General features: G+C 39.7%; 1 protein-coding gene across 1 annotated transcript in view; it reads right to left on the minus strand.

Moving 5' to 3' along the window:
• LOC143305549 (uncharacterized) overlaps window positions 1-8,516 on the minus strand; it is a 540,711-nt gene that overhangs the window by 100,014 nt on the left and 432,181 nt on the right. The gene's annotated exons all lie outside the window — the stretch shown is intronic.

Below are 8,516 nucleotides of genomic sequence, written 5' to 3' on the forward strand. Positions count from 1 at the left end.
CACGAATATAATGCAATGTACTTTTCTGCAGTATGGATAGCATATGCTGCAAATTTATGTACGTCTATTTTGTGCCCACTGGATATCACTTCTAATATAATCTTAAACCTATATATCAGTTCTTCATCAATTCCCGTTATTGCTGCTGATAGTTTGTGATCTAAAAAAAATCTTCGGGCAGTATTTCCATCATTGCTATTTCCGAAACCAGGTTTCGACACGTCAACAATAATTCCTATTTTTGTTCGGAACTCTTCTTGTATTGTCTTTTTTCTTTCTTCTACTATATTCTTTTCTTCTTTTGATCGTGTTTGCCATTTTTTAATGGGCAGTTTATATGCTAAATGTAATAAATTTTCAAACATTCTTATTCTAGCATGCAGTATGGATAAACCAAATTGCAATGTTTGGGGTGTCACGTCCTGTGACGCATTCTTGTGTTACGTGCGGAGCAGGCGTAGTGGTAGGTGACTAGTTTGCGGATTGATATGATCCGACGCAACGCTTAAACACCTTCTTTGTGAAGGTAAGATATTATAGGATTCGGATTCGGTCTAGACTTATACAAGCCTCTCGCTCGTTGGACACAAGGTTTGAGAAATACGCACTAAATAATTATCGAAATTGAATAAATAACTATTATATATTTTGCCAAAAGAAACGAAGTATGAAAGTATAATGGGCATTCAAAAGATATTACAATTTTCCTTAATTACTGAGGACAGAGTATCCAGTTTTTTAATCGCACTCACCGGATATTTAGATGAACAGAAACGGTTAACGAGTTCGATCCTTCGCTCCTTTCTCTCTCTCTTCTCTCGACGCACGGATGATGATACAATGTTCTTGACAAGATGAAACTATGACTCTACACTAACAATAAATCTAAATATTTTACACTAACAGTTTAAATTACAAATGGTTTGAAAATTTGAGTCTTATTAACGAGAAAACTGAGTCTTTTCGCCAACTTTTAACATCAATTTTAGCAAGTAATTATAATTCAAACTATATCGTGTTTGGTATCATTTTATTCCGAAAAATTTCACCAATGCGATGGTAAAAGTTTCAGTAAAAAAAAGTCAAAATTAAAAAAGTTTTATAGTTGAATTCGTATTAGTCACACCGATACGTTTCGGCTCTTTCCGTTGATCATCCGACCTCTCTCTTTCCACCACTGTCTGTCCTTTTCTACGTTCACGCTTGGCTGCTCGTCGCGTGTAACCCGAGATTAGACACCTCGACTGGATATATGCAACGTCTGGGTCCCAATGTTTGTTGCATATATCCAGCTTTTACTGTATCCTGGTTTTACTGTATCGTTCTCGAAGCGAAACTTCAGTCCGAGCAATTCTTGTAAAATCAAATCGTAATTAAAATTTATAACAAGAATCTGAATTTAGGTATAATTATTATCTACAACATATATAATCCTTTCTCATTCTGGCATTAGCGATTTTGATGTGTTTCATTCGTGTGATTCTACGTTCATTCGGAAGCGCTTACAATTAGTGCCAAAATGAGAGAACATGTTATATTCTATCTCTTTTCAAAAAATAACATTGCTGCTCGGCCGATCACTTTATGGTTTGCCGGTACCTCTGATCTCTTACTCGTTTCTCGTGTTCTCTATCGTTCCGTTTCGAGAACAAAGTCAAACGGTATAGCATACCTGCTCCGTAATAAACAACTGTTCGACCCCGAGCGAGTTGCTTATTTCGAGGCAACACTACTGATTACTAACACTTTCCTTGCAGGCAACTATTGAGAAAGGCAGCATGCCTCACGGTAAGTGAAGGTACCGCGGCGGAAGCAGGTACCTGTGCAGGTACCTCCGAAAAAATAATCGCAAGTACATCTGCTGCCGAGGATTTTCTTACGGAAAGATTATATGAAGAAAACATAGAAAATTTTGAAGAAATAGCAACTATAGAAGAAATTGTACAAGAAGGAGATTTCTATATAGGAGAAGATCAATTGAATACCACCGATGAAGACGAAGAAATAAATTGGGTGGTAGAGAAAGCTGAACCACAACAGCCAAAAGAACCAATTTCGGAAGGAATAGATTTTGCTGATTTTGCATATATATTCAAAGAAATAAAAAATCTTGCAAATCATTCACCAATTGGCTGTGGCATCGAACATTTCGAAATAATTGGATGTCAACAATATGGCTTAGAAAAAACGTATAATGTACAGTGCCGAATGTGCAATTACGTAGGACACATTCCGTGTCTTCGAGAGAATGATGGCACTATGGATATTAATCATGCCGCTGTTTCTGCAACAATGGTTACGGGCGGCGGATATAATCAACTGGAGGAATTACTCTCTGGTGTGAACATGTCTTGCATGACAAAAAGGATGTACGAGAAATGTCAGGATGACATAATCGACGGCTTCGAAGTGGCCGCACAACAAGAAATGGAAGAAGCTAGAAAAGAGGAAAGAGAATTGGCTATTGCAAGAGGCGATGTGCTTGCAGGCTATAATATACCGTGGATTCCAGTTGTCGCAGATGGCAGCTGGATGAGAAGATCGTACCGCGGAGGAGACTACAATTCTCTTTCTGGCGCAGGAGCCATCGTGGGATATCATACGAAAAAAGTGCTGTATATCAGCGTTAAAAATAAATTTTGTATGATTTGCCAAACAGCAGCAAAAAAGAAAGAAGCAGCGCGCGAACATCGCTGTTTCAAGAACTGGGGTCGTCAGCAAAGTTCAACCGGTATGGAAAGTGCTGCTATCGTTGAAGGATTCAAATGCAGCATAGAAATGCACGGCCTAGTATATTCTATATTAGTTGCCGATGGCGATAGCAGCGTGTACAAGAAAATATTGGACAATGATCCATACAAAGATTATATGGTGCATATACGGAAAATAGAATGCACCAATCACCTGCTACGGAATTTCAGTAGGAAAACAAACGACATCGTAGCAAAAGGCCGCTACAAAGAGCTAAGAGCTGTAGTAAAGGACGATGCTCTGCGGCTGCGTACTGGAATAAAGAAAGCTGCAGAATACCGGTTCAAAGAAAAAATCAGACTAGTCGATCAAATAAAAAATTTGAAGGAGGACATGAAAAATGTACCGAGTCATGTTTTCGGTGAACACAAGGAGTGTCAGAAGTTAGCATATTTCTGCACCAAATATTCTGATCCGAACAGAGTAAATTATGTTCCACGATTGAAGCAAGGTGGTATATATCAAAGCATTGAAGAAGCAATGCTACCCACTCTTCGCTCAAGCTGAAAGTTTGTTGTACGCTTTAAATAATAATGCTGCAGAAAGCTTTAATAATATAATTGCCAAATTCATCGGAGGATAAAATAATTTTTAACAAAAAACAAATCTGACTTCGAAATGCACTTAAAAGTGTCAAATAATTTCTATTTCATTTATACCAATATTCCATAGCTATTAATAATATCTACTTAATCGTTAAATAGGATACCAAATACATTTCAAAGTTTTCGGAGGCGACGCAAAATTAAAAACTTTTCCTCTACTAAGAAGATCCTAACTCGGGCGTCGGCAACCTATGATAACTCACTCATTTGATAATTTCAAGTAAATAATATTCAACGGGAATCAACAAACCCATTGCGAATTAACTATACTGCAGTTTACGAGTGACCGCACTTAACTCGCGCAGCTAGTCACCTACTGAGGTCTAGGGAGATTTTTAATAATGCGTGTGATTCCCCTTTACAGCTTGCTTCTTACTTTGCGTTCACATCATTTTTTTTTTGCGACAAATAATAGGAATTTCATTGTATCGTGAAACTTTACAATATCATCACCGGTTATCAATTATCATACGTCATATATTTCTGCCCGCCATTTATATGATCGCAAAGTATAATAAGAAGCAAGCTGTAGAGGGGAATAACACACGTTATTAAAAATCTCTCTAGACCTAGTGAGCGGCGCGAGTTAAGTATGATCTCTTGTGAACTGCAGTATAGTGCATGTACATCAGGAGTGCTGCTAATTTCTGATACAATCGTTACAATTACAAATGTTTTCAGCCGGACCTATAATTTTTATTTACGCCGGAAGAACGTCGGAAGCGTGCAGCAGAAATGGCATCTAAATATAAAAAAGAAGCGAAAGCATCCTCCTTCAAAAATCAAAAACAATGGTACGACCAGGATTACGGCCTCAGTGCAGCAAAACCAGATATGGAAGAGATTGTATACTCTTCCGAGTATGAAAGGCACATGGCCATACTCCATGAGTGGCAGACGATGCGACACACCATCGAAGCGGAAACTCGCGATCAAGCGAAAAGTGAAAAGTGGATAGCTTACAGGAGAAAATTATTAACCGCATCAAATTTCGGGAAGATATGCAGATTACGAAAAGATACACCGCGGGCAAATACTTTGAAGAGTATAATGTATCCGCAAATACCGAATTTACGTTCCCTCGAATACGGAAGAGAAAACGAGGCAAACGCCTTGAAACAATTAGAAGACGAATTAGGAATTGATATTCTACCATGTGGCCTCTTCATCGATGCCGTTGTGCCTTACTTAGGTGCAACCCCTGACGGCACTGTAGACGATGATATCATCGTCGAAGTCAAATGTCCTGAATCGGCGAAGGATTTATCGCCTGCTGAAGCAATAGAGCAACTTCCTGCAATACAGTGTATTTTCCGGGATGATGAAATGAACAAAATTCATCACTACTATTATCAAGTGGAAGGGCAGTTGCACATAACGAATAGACAATGTGCTCTATTCTGTTTATGGACGCCGAAAGGAATGAAAATTGTCAAAGTACCAAGAAATGATACATTCTGGGCAACAGAGATGGAGGAAAAACTGAAGAAGTTTTATAAGGACTGTTGCCAGAAATCATAGATAGTAGATTCAATCGACACCAGCCAATTAGAGAACCTGCGTACATAAAAACAGGAGGAGCATGTACAAGTACACAAGTACAGAGTGACTAATGCACCGACGAGTGCATTCAGCTGATATGGAGAGCTGTCGAATAATAGAAGTACGAAATAATGTAAGTACGTAAAAGAATGTAAATATGAAAGTATTTGGAGAGTGAAGAGGACCGTCTATGACGGGGGTGGTGGTGGGTCTCTTCACACTCTCCTAATAATTTATACTTGCAGCTAGTTTTCCTTACTTTGCACAGGAAGAGTACAATGTAGGACAGCGTAAGTATGACACTTATACTTTTGGTATAGAAGTAGTTGGATTAATTGGAAATTATCATGAATTTCATATATGAATTTATTTTAATTATTTTCAGTGACCAGTATCAATGGTGAAAATCCTATTCTACGAAGGGAGAAAATGAAGCAGGTCTTCACAATGCAAGCATGAAGATAAGTAAATCACATACATTTACATGTTTATTGCATCCAGATTGATTAGAACTCATTCTAACTTTTTATCGTAGGTTCAATGACAATTTACTATAATGGATAGGAGTCACCATTGCAAGAAATATCGGTGAGAAATAGGAAAGTAATAGTGGATTCGCGAGGAAGTGTAGGTACCAGTTTTTACATTCAAGTAGTATAAACTCAAAAAGTAATTGTTATGAAACTTATTTATTTTTACAGATCAAACCAGGGTGTACATCATGATAGTTCAAGAGATCCGGTATCGTCTGAACCTAATTTTATACATAATACTTATTCAATAATTGCTTTCTGCATAGGATGTTTAATTATCTTAGAAGTGTATAGCGTTCATGTTCTGCTGTAGTATTTTGTTAATAAAAAAATATTTGTACTTTACTAGGCAGTATTTTAATCCCTTTTTGTCTAAATATCCATTCGCTATTTATGTACTAATAGAACCCCAACCTAACTATTTAGTATTTTTATATAAAAAAATGTGTAAACTAAGAAACTTTATTTTTCTGGGGTTTCCCCTCATTTATTTTTCCTTTTCACTTATAGTTCCTCACTGCAACGTAATATATTGTAGCATAAACACATTTTAATTAATTAAAAGTACAATAAATTTTTTACGCTTGCACTATCAACCAAACTTTGCGTTTAAATTTTGTCAAATACAATGCGACAGCTGACTATTTCTTTTACATTCAGAATAGAATATAGAATTAGCCAAAAGCGCCCTCTCGTTTTCATCGGCCTGCCCTACATCTATGGGTATTACCATTTCGGTGCAGAAAAATCTGCTGTAATACCGACCGGCCAAATCGGAGAGGTCACATGCCGTGTCTACCCCCTTAAAGCTAATGTATATGACTTACTAGCTACGGTCGGAACCCGGTCCGTCACAGAAAGTTACGCGGCTTAAATCTAGCGCGGTTCGTAGCCGTTGCTACGCGGTCTTATAATCTAACGGCGCGAGGTCGAAGCGCGGAGTGAAAGCGCTGAGCGGAGCGCGAACGCAAGAGAACGCAAACGCAAAGTCGGGAGAGGATTGGCCCGATTGGGCCGACGCGACGGTGGTGATTTATTGAATCGCGCTGCGGTGGAGTTGCTGCCCGCTTGCCTCACGCGGCTCGTCTTCTCGTACGCCGAGGTAGAACCGAACAGCGAACGAGACAACGACCAATCCTGGCCAGCCTGGGTAGTGCCACGAAGCTGGACGGAATCGGCTGCCAAAGGCAGAATGCGGTGCCAGGTAGGCTAGCGTTCGGAATCCCTGTGGAAGCACCGGCAGAGATTATGAACGCGCACTAGCTTGGTTACCCCTGGTCAACCAACGACTGACTGACGAGGCTGGGCGCCTACGGCCGCTGGACCTATGGGAGCTGCCAGGTCGTAGCATAGTGCAATGCTACGGCCCGTCGGCCAGATATCTCTTTGCCAGGTCAGCCATGGCGTCGAGAGCTCTGGTGCTCCGGTCCGGACCTCCTAGGAGGTCCCCTCGGGGCCGAAGCCCCGAGGCAACTCCTCGATCCGCGCATCGATCGGTCCTACTTATAGTCTAATCGCACGGGAGTGGGGATGCCGCCGCGGTGGGGGCCCACGATGCGCGACGCCGATCCGCGGCTGTCGTCGCACACATATCAGGCGCTGGAAGCTGATTTGGACTGTTTCTTTGCAAAAGCAACTGTCGTAATCTTTTCATTTCTGCGAGTGCTCTCTTGTCATGAGGTTTAACGAGGACTTTGTTTGGTGCTAAATCATATAAAACTAGACCATCTAAACTTTTAACACAACTAAGTGCAACGTAAATTTGGCCTTTTGCAAAATTCTTTTTGCCAAGATCAACTACAGCTTTGTTTAATGTAGTCTCTTGTAATTTATGCACCGTTACTGCCCAACTTAGAATAAGTGGTAACATTCTGCGCTCGACGTCTACAAATCCTTTTGTCGCTTGAAACGTTGCTGAAACTGGAGATATTGGAATGTTACCATCAATATCTTTGAATCTATTTCCAATCGATTCGTCGTCAAATTTTATAAGTACTGAATCCGGCAATTCTTCCTGTTCTAGTTGATCTCTTCGAAGTGCCGGCCATGTAAATTTCTTTACTATTCCCATTGCGCCGTTTATCAAACCATCAGAAATTGATAGGTTTCGTCGCAGCATAATTCGCGATCCCTCAGTTAATGTTATTGTATGTAACAGTCCGCCACAATTATTCACACGTACAGGTATGACATTTTCTGGTGGCCTTTTTCCATATGTAGCTGCTTCACGGGATTCGTCTATTGCATCAATGACGTACATTCGACGTGATGTTGCTAATTCATCTGTCATTTTTGTGTTATATTCATCCACTAATTTTATCGTTGGGAATATTCTTACTGCTGCACCATCCTTGAACTCTCCGGTTAGGGGAACTCTTCTTCGTTCGCATAGTATTTGTAGTTGAGAAGTTATCACTTCTCCAAACCGAAGGTTATTCAGTAAGTCGATAAACTCAATGTCATCTCTTTGTCGCATATTAATGGTGAGCTCGCAGAATGAAAATTGGTGCCATAAATTAATTTCTGCAGTACACCAATGTGGCTGTTCAAAACACCAGTGTCCTTTTACTGGGGACAACTGCATGATATCGCCGAAGAGAACTACATTTACGCCGCCAAATAGTTTATCATTACTTTTGAATTCTTGCAATCTTAAATGAATTATTCGCAAATTCTCATAAGATACCATTGATATCTCGTCAATAATCAACCACCTTATATGATGTCACTTTCGTCTCTCCTGTTCGAGTCTTTGTCCTGTCAGTCGCCGATACGTCATTGCAGTACCTTTTTCAATAGACAAGCAGAACATGGAATGCAGAGGTTTCCCGAATATTTGACGGGAGGCGACGCCAGTCAAAGAAGCTATTTCAATGAAAGATGGTTTTATCATCGTATTAACTGTAGGATTATAGCAGCATTTAACATGTTCAACAAGTAATTTTAAAATAAACGACTTACCGCTACCAGCTCCTCCGGTAATAAAAAGCACCATTTGTTCCCTATTTTCATCATCATTTTCTTTAATATCTTTCTCAATTACTGCGGAAACTGATTCTTTCTGTTGAATATTAAGACATCGAAT

Source organism: Osmia lignaria, chromosome 8 (genome assembly GCF_051020975.1).
Source record: "Osmia lignaria lignaria isolate PbOS001 chromosome 8, iyOsmLign1, whole genome shotgun sequence".
Classification (NCBI taxonomy): domain Eukaryota; kingdom Metazoa; phylum Arthropoda; class Insecta; order Hymenoptera; family Megachilidae; genus Osmia; species Osmia lignaria.